Raw genomic sequence first — 14,468 nt, forward strand, 5'->3', positions numbered from 1 at the left:
ACATCTATAGTGAATGACATTATAAAAATTTTGACTTCTGCGAATATTATTCGTTCTCTTTTTTCTCATGAAAACAAAGGTTTTTGATCTCGACTAATCGTCGTATAGTTATTAATTACAAAATTTCATCTGAATTAGAAAAAGTGAACCATCTAAAGTATTCACAACACATTTGCTCTCATAAAAGAAACAACGACAATTATATGGGATTATTGTTTACATTATCACATTCAAAATATTGTTTAAGTTATTAAATTAATTTATTAAATAATTATTAAATTATATTGAATTATTCTTTTATTAAATTAGTTTAAAATAGCTATTAAATTTATTAAATTTTCATAATATTACAATGATTATTTTATAATAATTCAATATATTTGATAATTGATTTATAATTTTTAAAAGTTGACAAAAATAGTTATTTAAATATATTTTAGTGATTTAATTCATTTTATCTTTTAATTTTATTAACAGATTAAATCATTCAAAATGTAAATCATTCTATCCTTTAAATTTTAAATCTTTTCTTTTTTGATAATTTTGGGTGAATACAAAGTAATATTTGTTCAAAGACTCTCAACTATTAAATAATGAATGTCCATACCCATACATATGCGATGCTCGAATTCGAAATCTCAAAAGATAACAATAATGTCTTAATTTGTTAATATTTGAATAAAAGTAAAGGTTTTATAATTTAATATTAAACTAAGTGAACTAGGAGTGAGTAGAAGATAGGTAAAATCGTAAAACGTGTTAATTTGATAAATCCTTAGTTTTCAAATTTTAAAGAAAATTAACTTCACTTTATAGTTACCTAGTAAATGTAATATTTTGTTGTTATCTTTTTTTTTATAGTCTATATTCAATATTGTTGATGGAAACATGTTTATTTTGGCGATCGTTGGTAATTTATCATTTTGATTCGAACGGTGAGTCGCAGTCGATGAGATAACAACCGTTGGTCGATATATTTTTGTGAGAGATAATTGGTCATAAGAAAGAGAAGGGATGTTGTCTATAGATTACTCAAGGTACTACCACCTCATTAGTTTTAGCCAAAGGGTATTTATAATGATATTGGTTGATGGTGTCAGGCATAGGTAATTATGACTGTAATACCCAATTTACCCAATTTTTGTCTGAACTCCAAACTTATATGAATGCAAGAGAGCCATTCACACTAACCATGGTGAAAAGAAAAGTGTTATCATATCAAAGAATATCCTAGAGAAATCTTTTAATATTCATTGTGATATCCTGTGAATGGAAAAGAATATGCTAATTGATGTGATTAGATAATATTAGATGTTATTTCTTTAGATAAAATATTTTGTATTATTTAGGAACATCTTAACCATCAATTTAAATATCTAGACCATTGGATGTTTGGTGACTCAATTATAAATAGAGACTTCCTCCATCCCTTTAGGGGACAGAGAAAAACAAAGAGAGAGAGAAGAGGAGGAGGAGAAAAATAGGGACAGAGAAAAAGCGAAAGAGAGAGAAAGAAGAGGAAGGAGAAAAATAGTGATTATAGGCATTGTAATCCGAGGATTAAGAGGAATAAAGAGATTTTTAAGTTATTTCTTTGTTATTTTCATTTTTCATTTTGTTTGTGTTTTGTTATTTTGGTCAATCTCGACTTTTTTTTTCTTTCTTTTTCAAAAACCCATCGGGAGGGGAGGCCAATGAACAAGAGGCGAAGATCTTGTTTAGATCTAGCTCACCTCGAGGCTCTCCAATGAAATTCGTTGGAGGATTATGTTATTTTAACTTTTTTCCCTTCATTTTTACTAACTTGCTTAATTTCTATTTTAATTTTTTTATAGACGATTTTATTTTCTTTTTATTATTTAAATGAATCGATGACCCAATTTAGATCTTTATGAGGTTCATGTACTTTTCACACGGATAGGAGATAATTCATTTTAGTTCGTTCGTTCAAAATTTCATTTTAGTTTATTTTAAATTAACATTTCAATCTCATGTTAGTTCATTTTAACCAATATTTCCTTTTTTTGTTTGTTTTTAATTTAATTAGATTTTTCCCATTTTTACATGTTTATTTCCTTAAATTTGAATCCTTTTCTTTACTTATATACTGTTTGATTATTGCGTATACTTTCAAATTTTTTTATACCTTTTTTCATTCTTAATTTGCTTGAAACATGTTTTCCTTTTAAATTTATTTATTTATTTATAATTTTCTTTTGATTCTTAGATTTTCTTTCTTTTTATCAATATTTTAAAAAATCTTTTTTGTTACATTTCAAATCTTTATATTTATGTTCATTTTCATTCATTTTCTATTTATTGAGTATGCTTTTTTGTACATTCATTAATTCCATTTAATTTTTATGTATGTTTCTTTGATATTGGTACCCATAATCATATTCTTCTTTTTAATTTTATTTTGCATATTAGACTTAATTTCATTTTTTGCTTTTTTTACCATAACCCTAATTTATTTATTGTACAATAACGAAACTTAAAGATAAATAATTTGGATATTTTCTTTAAATTTCGGTTTTAAGTTTAATTCTTTATTAAGACAACTCATAACCTTGTTGATACCAAAAGGGAGATGTAGATGTATTCGACTCTCGAACCCTTACAAGTAATCTTTGGTAAGACGTAGATTTGAAAAAGGTAAAATTTAGGTATCCAACCTTACCTAATCCAAATAGGCTGATGGCAACTCCAAAAAGTAAAATTATTCACTTTAAGTCGAGACGCGATATCAGGCCACCTGAAGGACCGTTGCGACGACTTGTTGACTCCACTGGGACACGAAGAGATCAAGCCTTTATTCAATTTTTAGATACTTTTAAATTTACATTTGTGATTATTTTTATTTTTGTAAATAGTTGTATTGATGTGTGCTTTCATGATTTTTAGATTTTTAAAAGGGACATTGCATCTCTTAAGCTCTATACCCGAGCTCCATCCCTATTTAAGTGGGGGTGAAAGCGATGTCCTCGTGAGAATTTATTCTCTGCAAAGCCTTAGAAATAGCTTTCAGGGTTCATATACCTTATGTCTTCATGATGATTTATTCTTCGTACATGCATAGGGAACATATCCTCTCGAGTTTAATGTGGTCCATACAAACTTATGATGGGTTTAGGATCGAGGATTTGGTAAAGCCTAAGGGGCACAAATAAGGAGAACCCAATAACGTTTTTAGAACCAAGTCGTGTTACAGTGAAATTAGAACACAACCCAAAGTCATGTTGAAACCATAAGATGCTCAATTTTCTTACCTTACCTCTTTACTTATTGCACAAAACATGTGAACTAGAGATGTATGTGGTTAAAGTTTATTGTTCTTCCAAAAGCATGTGGGTAGAAATCATGTTCGGGTAGGAATAAAAGCATGTGGGGTAGATAACATGTGGGATATGAATCGTTGTAGTTTTAATTTACCTTATACTTTTTTCTTTGTGTTTCTTTATTTTGTTTTCTATTATTTGGCATCATCAATAACACTTTTTGCATTTGCATCATCAATAACACCTTTTGCATTTGCATTATCATAAAAATACAGGTGGATTCATGGAAGAATTCATGACATGATTCTAATCACACAAGGTCATATCATCCTTGTTCTGAAAATGATGATCACTTAATGGGAAGCTCAAGGTGCACCATCAAAATTGTGGGGAATAAAAGCGCGAGGACTAGAATTTGATCAGCCGTTTAATCAATGAAGTGAAAAGTCAAAAAGATGGCCACCAAATCACCCACTACAGAGCTTTCTTATTTTGGTATGAAAAATTATTTCATCTTTTTGAACATGTTTTCATTCCTTTTCTTTAAGTTTTAAAAATGGTTTGATGTTAATACTCGATGAATAAATGCTACCTTCTAAGGCTATGAATAATGAAACATTTTAAAACTTGAAGGACCAGTGAAATTCAAGTAATGAAATACTCTTTTAAGGATCAAGGTTATAATCCTTTGACAAGTAACGAGATTAAACCTTTCGTTTCTCGTCCCTAGATAGAAAGCTTAATCCCTTATTTTTCACTTGAAATTATTAGTGACCAACATTGAAACACACAACCTTGACATTAACCTTTCTTAAAACATCAAAATGTTGCTCTTACCTTTTCATGAGTAGTCATCTTTGAAATTATATTACTCTCTCCAAGGAGAAGACTTTATGATATGATCCAAATCAGCAACATAAATGTCCTTGCATCTCCAACCTTTCACAATAATCAAAGGGGGATTTTCTCTAACTTATTCTTTCATTATACCATAGTTATAATACTAGTTTACATACATTACATTTATAGTTAGAAGATGATGTTATGTAATGTATGAAATTACTATTATAGGCGGCCACATAAAAGGATCTAACTTAAAGCTAGCATTGGAGTCCACGAGCTATAGAACTTGACTAGGATAACTCTGGGACAGCTCAAGAACATTTGGGACAAAGTTGCCAGCTACCCTTCTAGCTCATAGCTGACTTGTGTTAGACTTTTGATCTAGCTAGAGACCTCATTTCAGCTGGAGAGTTACACCATCATCACCACTACACAGAGTACTTCAAATATGGTATAGGTCAATTTTTTTGGATTTGTACCTTTTCGCGAATAGTTGCCATTTCAGAGGTGCCTTTTCACAAGCAGTTGTCCTAAGACTCACCTACATGTCCTTCATCTATGGCCAGCTCATCTTCATCTCATACACATGGGAAGTAGCTCAAATGATGAAAGGTTGCCTTACACAAATGTGACATTCATAACAAGTTGTTGCCCATTGGATGCCATGTCACCTAGACACATGTTGGATGCCAAGTCACGCCTAACTTGCTTCTTATCTTCATGCCATGGACGATTCCACACCTTAAGCATCCTATTCAACCCATGTGAGTGCCTCATGACCAGCCCACCCATGTGCCATGCGTGTGGAACAATTGGGCGCCAAAGTGAAAGGACTTCTCTCTATTCGGCCAAAGTAAGTGTTGCTTTAAGTTGACGTCAAGATTAACCAACAAAGAGACCATTCGGCCAAGGACATCCCCCCTCAGCAAAGCATCAATAATTTTAAATTTAAGTTATGTATTTTGCCGAAACGTCATGTATTTATTCGGCCAAACTCTTGCAAGCCTATAATAGGCTTTGGCATTTCATTTGTACTCAACCCTTTTGATAATAAAAACTCTTATGAGATTATTCTCTCTTCAAGTTCTTTAGAACTATATCGATTAAGCAAACTTCAAAGTTTGTGGCGTCAACCTCTTCCATTGATACTTTGAGTTCCTAGTTCTTATAACTAGTGGGTTCAAGTCATTTCATACCATCCCTTATTTAAGTTTATAAAGAACGGAGTTAAACTTTCTATAGTTTTGCTTCCTTTAGTTAATTAAGATACTATCTGACCATCACCATATTCCCATCACCTTCACGCCTATATCATCACTATTCCATTCTAATTTCTTCATCATTGAATTATCCTTCATTGATCAACAAGGAATACGTCCAACAACATCATTTGGAGGCCGAATTCATCATCCCTTGAAGGATATTTCTACAACACTTCCGCAACCTACCTTTGATAACATTTCTTTCCATTTCATTTCTTATCACTTTATTTCTTTCATAATTTCTTATTTCCATTTAATCATTTCTTTCTTTATATTGTGCAGATTACTTATTAATTCAAGTGTAGCATTTGGTGTCTCTCTTAGATTGGGAAACAACAAGGCTGCCAACTTCTCCATCATTGAAGAAGATTGGATAGTCTTACATCAAGCGGTAATCAGAGCATAGTCGGATTGACATTCAAAGTGTTGTAAGAAAAACAAAAAAAATAAAAAGAACTCCTACATCAAATTTGGGTACAAAAAGAAAAGAGAAAGAAGAAATTCAAAGCAAAAGAAGAAGAAGAAAAAGTTGCAAAATACACTCAAAGAGAAGCACATTACAATCTGTTCCAACATCAAACTTGAAGGAGGTATCCTTGTTGTTTCTTGTGAAGAAAGATAGTAAGTGTTGTAACTTGGGTTCTAATTATCTTTATCAATTTCTTTAATCATTTCCTTGCTTTCATCTTTTATCATTTTCATACCTTTTTACCTTCTATCCTACCTACTTTACCATATCCATTTCTATAGTCAACGCAACAAACAAAGAAACTTGCTCAAATCTTGAGTTAGTTCTCTAAAGGACCCACAAGACAGAATTGAGCGGAAAAAAGCCCCGAAGAAAATGCAGGAACACCAAACTTACAAATACAAGCACTCATTAGTAAAATGATGCGAATGTTTCGTGAAGAGTTCGATGTTTATCATGAAAATATAGATCAACGTCAGGATCTCCACCAGCCCGAAATAATGGAATTCCTAGAAGACAATAACAACCACCTCCAGAATAATATGTTCAAGAAAATATTGACGACGGAGAACAAGCAATATTCCAAGGCCCTAGACATGCTATTGTTAATGACAATCTGAGTAATATCAAGATTAAAATTCCTTAATTCCAAGGAAAGACTGATCCTGAAGCCTATCTCGAATGGGAAAGCAAGGTGGAACATTTTTTAGTTGCCACAACTATTCCGAGATGAAGAAAGTGAGATTGGCAGCCATGGAGTTCATAGACTATACCTTAAATTTTGGGATCAACATACTCTTAATAGAAGGAGGAATGGAGAACAACCGGTCTCAACTTGGCATGAAATGAAAGGTATAATGTAGAAACTATTCATTCCTATTCATTACCACCGAGACTTGTTTAAAAAATTACAGAATCTCAAGCAAGGCCGAAGGAGTGTGGAGGACTATTATAAAAAAATGGAAGTGGTCATGATTTGAGTTAACATTGAGGAGGATCGTGAAGCAACTATGGCTAGATTCCTTGCTGGACTTAATCCCGAAATTGCCAATACCTTGGAGTTGTACCATTACATTGAAATAGATGAGATGGTGCAAACGGCGATGAAGATCAAAAGGCAACTGAAGAAGAGACATACATCTCGCAATGTTACGCCCACCCACCAAAATGGAGTCCGAACAACATAAAAAAGCCTACTCCTTATCCTGTCAAGAACAAGCCGAATCTTCAAAGACTCGGTAAGTAAGTAAAGACCCCAACTGAGGAAAATCACTGAACATTCGAGAGACATTAGGTGTTTTAAATGTCTTGGAGGGCCACGTATCTACACAATGTACTAACCGGAACACCATGCTATTATTTGGAAAAGGTGAAATCGAATCTGAATATGAAGAAGAAGAAAAGGCACCCACTGAAGTCAATGAAAAAATAACCCTTGCAGATCCTATTGATAGAGGAGAAACTCTGGTAGTAAAAAGAAGTTTGATTCAAGTCACGGAGGACAATGCACAACGATAAAATATTTTTCATACCCGATGCCATGTGAATGAAAAGGTATGTTTTGTTATTATATGGTGGAAGTTATACTAACGTGGCCAGCACAATCATGGTGGAAAACTTGGTTTGAAAATTGTGAAGCACCCGAGTCCCTATAAGCTATAATGGCTCAATGAACGAGGGGAACTTAATGTTAACAAACAGGTGATAGTTCCTTTCTTAATTGGAAAATACAAGGATGAGGTTATGTTGTCCCTATGCACGCTAGCATCTACTTCTTGGAAGGCCGTGGCTATATGACAAAGGACAATTATTGTTTTACTAATCAATACTCGTTCAACCATAGAGGGAAGATTGTCCTTCTCCTTTTCACGAATAGTTGCCATTCCAAGAGGTACCTTTTCATAGGCAGTTGTCCTAAAACTCACCTACATGTCCTTCATCTGTGGCCAGCTCATCTTCATCTCATACACATGGGAAGTAGCTCAAATGATGAAAGGTTGCCTTAGACAAATGTGACCTTTCATAACAAGTTGCTACCCATTGGATGCCATGTCACCTAGACACATGTTGGATGCCAAGTCACGCCTAACTTATTGCTTATCTTCATGCCATGGACGAGTCCACACCTTAAGCATCCTATGCCACCCATGTGCGTGCCTCATGACCAGCCCACCCATGTGTCATGCGTGTTGAACAATTGGGTGCCAAAGTGAAGGGACTTCTCTTTATTTAGCCAAAGCAAGGTGTTGCTTCAAGTTGGAACCAAGTTGAACTAACAAGGAGACCATTAGGCAAAGGACATCTCCCCTCATCAAGCATCATACATTTTCAATTTAAGTTATGTATTTTGTCGAAAATCAGGTATTTATTCGGCCAAACTCTTGCAAGCCTATAAATAGGCTTTGGCATTTCATTTGTACTCAACCCTTTTGATAATATAAACTCTTGTGAGATTATTCTCTCTTCAAGTTCTTTTAGAACTAGCTTTCCATGTTTGTGGCATCAACCTCTTCCATTGGTACTTTGAGTTCCTATTTCTTATAACTAGTGGGTTCAATTTCTTTCATACCATCCCTTATTTAAGTTTATAAATAACGGGGTTAAACTTTCTATAGTTTTTCTTCCTCTTTGGCTTAATTAAGATACTATCTGACCATCAACATATTCCATCACCTACACGCCTATATCATCACCATTCTATTCTCATTTCTTCATCATTGAATTATCTTTCATTCATCAACAAGGAATACGTCGAATGACATCATTTGGAGGTCAAATTCATCATCCCTTGAAGGATATTTCTCAGCACTTTCACAACCTACCTTTGATAACATTTCTTTCCATTTCATTTCTTATCAATTCATTTCTTTCATAATTTCTTATTTCTATTTAATCATTTCTTTTTTTATATTGTGCATTTTTATTAATTCAAGTGTAGCATTTGGTGTCTCTCCTAGATCGGGAAACAACAAGGCTGCCAACTTCTCCATTATTGAAGAAGCTTGGATAGTCTTACATCACTTTAAAGTCCTGCCAACATCTTCTTAGACACAAAATAGCCTTCTCAGGCCTAATGAAATCCAACAACATAACATGTAGGATATTATTGAGACAGAGCTCGAGTAATTGAGATAACAACGAAAAAGAAGAAAAAGAAAAAATCATCATTCTTAATGACTTGTTTTGGGTGAATAAAAAAGTTAATCTTGAATACCTATCCTCCTCAAAGACCTCTCTCTAAAGATTTTCTTGTATGAAATGATGAACGACTTTTATTATCCATTCATAAAGAAAAGAAATGTCCTTTGTGGTCTAAAATATATTTTTTTGGATTTAACCCTAACTAAGGATCACTCCCTACATTAGGGGAAGTGAAGGAAAATCTACTTATACGAGTGAAGACAATAAACAATAAAGCACTGCAAGGTTGACCAAATACAATGCGTTTGAGGATTCAAATCCAATTGAGAAAAACACGAGATGTTTCAAATAAAAATGATACTCTTCCAGCTACTTCCAGCTACCTTTAGTCCACTTTTCATCAATTTGGTCCAAAGCTCTCCTCCAACTAAGTTCAGCTACATGCTAGCTCCTCTAACTAAGTTGAAGCTCCTTAAGTGTAAATGAGTTGCCATAACGTTCATGAGCTAGTGTGTGCTGCTATGCTTGTCTTTTTAGCTAACCAAGCTACCATAATATGCCTTGCTTTGTGATTCACCTATTTGAATAAAAAACAAATCAGACAAGCAATGTGTGAGCTCATTTAAGGTAAATGCACGCTACGTGAGGTGTTTGATTGATATGAGCTGTGAATGATTGTCTAAAAGCTAAGATAACATGTATATAAGCTATATAGAAGGTATAGGACGTTCATGAGCTTTAAGAAAACATATATGAGCTAGAAAAGAGATGCATACATGCAAATGAGCTAAACAAAGATAGATGTAAAGCTAGTGAGCTAATGTAAACATAACATGAGCTAAAATAACATGACATGAGCTAATGAATGAATGAATATATGGTGCCATGATATGTAAATGACATGCAAACAATAAATGAATCTAAATGATGTAGGATGAATCTACACTCTTCAATGGAAGAAAGTAGATAGCCTTATTGTGTCCCGATCTAGGATTGACAAGCATGATGTCCTTGAGTTATAATTTGGGCTGCAAGAAAGATAAGAAAGAAATATGATTAATAAGGGAATAATAAATGGATAAATAGATAAGAAATGAATAGAGTGGCTACGGAATTATGAAGATTTTGATGGCCTTGATGGAATATGTTGATGGTGTTGATGTTGAAATAGAGATGGTGATGATGTTGTATCTCAAACACGCCAAAGATGAAACTATGCTAGGAAGTACAATCCGATCTTTACAAACTTGCTTGAGGGGTGGTGAAAGTGTCTTCAACCCACTAAATATAATCTAGGAATTTAGGAATCAAGATAGAATATATGACGCCACAAGTACATGAATTATACTTGCTTAATCGATATAGTTCGCAAAGAACTTTGAAGATAAATTAACTCACAAGAGTTTGTTTAATATATGAGATGAGATGATTACAATGAAGGCAAGCCTCTCAATTTATAGGAAATGAGAGGCTTAGTCAAAAGGTTACATAGTGTTTCGGCTAAGTACATATCTCTAAGGAAGTACATAATGATTCAAAATGAAAGGAGAAGTCCCTTGACTTGTTAATGGTTCAGCTAACTTTCATGAAGGGCCTTGATGTTTTGGCAAAGGGTGGGGAGATATCTCCCTTGGCCAATGTGCATGTTGATTCAACTTGGCGCCAAGTCATCTCCTTGGTCGAATGATGATGTGCCTCCTCATGCTTGGCGCCAAAGCTCTCATGTGCAAGGCATGTGGCATGGCCAAATAGTCATGGAGCTTTGTTCATTTCCTCTGATGATTTAGGCCTCCAATGGGTATGATCTCTTCACCAATGTGCTCCTTAGTAAAAGGGCATTTTTGGGAAACATCATTCATGAAAGGTAACATGTTTGGAAATGAACCCTTCAGTTTGAGCTAGTTTGGAGGTGAATGAGTTGGAGGTGAGCTGGCCATAGGTGAGTTGTAGCATAATGAACATTATGGCAGCTCCTTGTGAAAAGGTACCTCTTGAGGTGGTAACTATTCATAAAAAGGTACGATTTCACAAATTTTAACTTAGGACATATTTGAAGTGTCCTAAGTGGTGATGATGTTGGTGTAGCTCCCAGCTGAATTGAAGTCATCTTGTAGCTCAAATCTTCAGCTCAATCCAGCTATGAGCTCACGGGTCTCCGAACAACCTTTCACCAATGGTTTCTTATGCTCTCCTAAACATCCCCATATAAGTTTCCTTGCTTGCATGCTCCATTTAGCTCCAATATAGCTCCCAAGTTGTGGCCGGATGTCCTACACATATAATATAAACCATTAAGTTAAGATATGAACTATAAAAAAATGGTGTACTATAGTATTATATAATAATAACTTATTTCTCACAAAGTAATGAATAAGTTATCATTATAACTATATATGTAATATATGTATATGAATATAACTATGTTATAGGCATTATTATATGTAAAGATAGAAAGTTTCTTCCCTTAAAAGGTTGGAATAGCCAATTTAAACATGATGATGAATTGGATCACATCATCTCCCCTTCTTTTAATTGATTTGTCCCAAATCGAAAGGTTTTCTTTTCCTAAAGTCCTTCCATCCATTAGAATCAACAAGTACCTTTTTGAAAAGGTTCATGTTCTTTGAATGAATGCTTGAAAATTCCATGGTTTGAAAAGAAAGTAAACTTCCATAAGAAAATTGTGATCAAACATAATTAAAGTTAAGAATACTCCCTGTTAATGTATTCAAAGTTCATGTCTATTGAAGACATTTTGCTTTGAAATTTGTGTCCTTATGCATTCCAAAAATCATGTCCCTTGGTTCTTCAATAGATGTATGCATTGAATCATGAAAGGTGATGACTCTTGGAATGGTGATGCCTTTATAGTCCTCATGAGTCACGTCCTTTGGATGAAAAATTGCCTCTTTTTGTTTTTCATTAGTCTCACATCTTTGCTCTTGAAAGGTCACATCCTTTAATCCCTAAATTGATAAGTTATGATGTAAGGCTAACCATGCTTCTTCAATAACCTTGTTGTTTCCCGATCTAGGAGAGACACCAAATGCTACACTTTAAATTGATAAGTAATCTACAAAATTAAAAGAAAGAAATTATTAAAATGGAAATATGAAATAAGAAATGAAGAAGAATGGAAATGATAAGAAAGGATATGGAAAGAAATGATATCAAAGTAGGCTGCGAAAGTGTTGTAGAAGAATCCTACAAAAATTGATGAATTTGGCCTCCAAATGATGTTACTGGAAGTATGCCTTTAATGATGAAGGAAGGATGCTTCAATGGTGATGAAGATGGTAATGGATTGGTGGTAGAGTTGGTGTAAAGGTGATGGACTATGGTGATGGAAAGATAGTATCTTATAAGACTATGAAGGAACCAATGCTATAAAGAGCAAAGACCCGTTTCTTATAAGTCGTTATAAGGGATTGTAGCAAGGACTTTGACCCACTAGTTATAGGAACTAGAACCAGAAGTATCGGAAATGAATGACGCGACAAACTTTAGAACAGCTTGTTTAATCTATATAGTTCTAAAAAGAACTTTAAGAGAGAATAATATCACAAGAGTTTAATTTATCAAAGGGTTGAGTTACAAATGAAATGCAATAGTCTATTTATAGTTTTCAAAGGGCTTAGGCCGAATAGATACTTGATGGTTCGGCCAAGGTTGAAACCCCTTTGAAAATACATGATTTAAACGAAGATACATGCTCTTGGTTGTACATTTGCATCTTAAACTATGCTTGAATAATCATATGTTATCATTCACTTGCAACTATATGATTTTCATGCATAACATATGTTTTCACATCTTTACTTAGCTTTATATTATGTTACATATGTTTTAGATTCATTTATTATGTTTGCATATCATTTAGATATCATGGCAGCATGTATTCATTCATTAACTCATGTCATTTTTCTAGCTCATATTATGTTTACATTAGCTCACTAGCTTAAATCCATGTTTCTTTAGCTCCTTTGCAGGCATGCATCTATTTTCTTGCTCATATATGTTTTCTTAAAGCTCATGAACGTCCTATGCCTTTTATCTAGCTTATATACATGTTATCTTAGCTTCTAGATGATCATTCATAGCTCATATCACTCAAACACCTCACGACAGCATGCATTTTACCTTAAATGAGCTTACACATTGCTTACTTGGTTGTTTGTTAATTCCTATAGGTGAAACACAAAGCAAGGCATATTATGGTAGCTTGGTAGCTAAAGAATAAGCATAGCAGCTCACACTAGCTCATGAACATTATGGTAGCTCATTTTATCACTTAAAGAGCTTCAACTTAGTTGGAGGAGCTAGCATGTAGCTAAACCTAGTTGGAGGAGAGCTTTGGACTAAATTGTTGAAAAGTGGACTAAAGGTAGTAGGGAGTAGCTGAGGAGCTGAGAAGACCAAAGCTAACTAGCTTGAGTTCATCAAGCTATAACTCACCTAGTTAGTTACCAAGACACTCACCTAGCTTACCTTGAAGCTAGTTCATCTCTAGGCTGCCCATGGACTTCAAGACATCATCCTATGGTTGCAACCTCACAAAGCCTTGCAAGAAGACCCATGTGCATTCAAGTAGGCTGCCATGTGCATCATTCAAGTATGTGCACTCCATGTGACATCAAATAGGCGCCAAAACACCAAAGGATGCTTCCTATTCGGCCAAACACTCCTTCCTCTCCATTTTGGCGCCCAAATAACTTCCAAATGCATTCAAATCATCCTTAGGGCCGAACCAACACATAACCATTCGGCCAAGAGCATGTATCTTCATTAAAATCATGTATTTTCAAAGGGTTTCAACCTTGGCCGAACCATCATGTGTCTATTCGGCCTAAACCCTTTGAAAAACTATAAATAGGCAAGAGCATTTCATTTGTAATCATCTCATCTCTTATATAAAATATACTCTTGTGAGTTATTTCTCTTCAAAGTTCTTTGTGAACTTTATCGATTAAACAAGTATAGTTCCTATACTTGTGGCGTCATTCCTTCCATTTTGATTCCAAAATTCCTAGATTGATATCTAGTGGGTTGATGACACTATCACCACCCCTCAAGCAAGTTTGTGAAGACCGGGATTGTGCTTCATAGCATAGTTTCCTCTTTGGCATGTTTGAGATGCATCATCACCACCATTGCCATTTCATCATCACCATCATCCATCTCTTCCATCAATTCCGCAGCCATCTCTATCCTTTCTTTATTTCATTTCATTCTTATTATTTATTTTCCTTACTTATATTATTACCCCCTTTATTAATTCAATTATTAATCATTCTTTTCTTATCTTATTTTACAGCCTAAACTTATAAATTCAAGGACATCAGTGCTTGTCAATCCTAGATCGGGACACAATAATGCTATCTACTCTTTTCATCAAAGTGTGTTGATTCGCCTTACATCATGTCGTCTCTTCTTCATTCCACAAATTTGGATATGTGGATGGTTTAGAGTATCTGT

The sequence above is a fragment of the Hibiscus syriacus genome, unplaced genomic scaffold (genome assembly GCF_006381635.1).
Source record: "Hibiscus syriacus cultivar Baekdansim isolate YM2019G1 unplaced genomic scaffold, ASM638163v2 tig00110007_pilon, whole genome shotgun sequence".
Lineage (NCBI taxonomy): Eukaryota > Viridiplantae > Streptophyta > Magnoliopsida > Malvales > Malvaceae > Hibiscus > Hibiscus syriacus.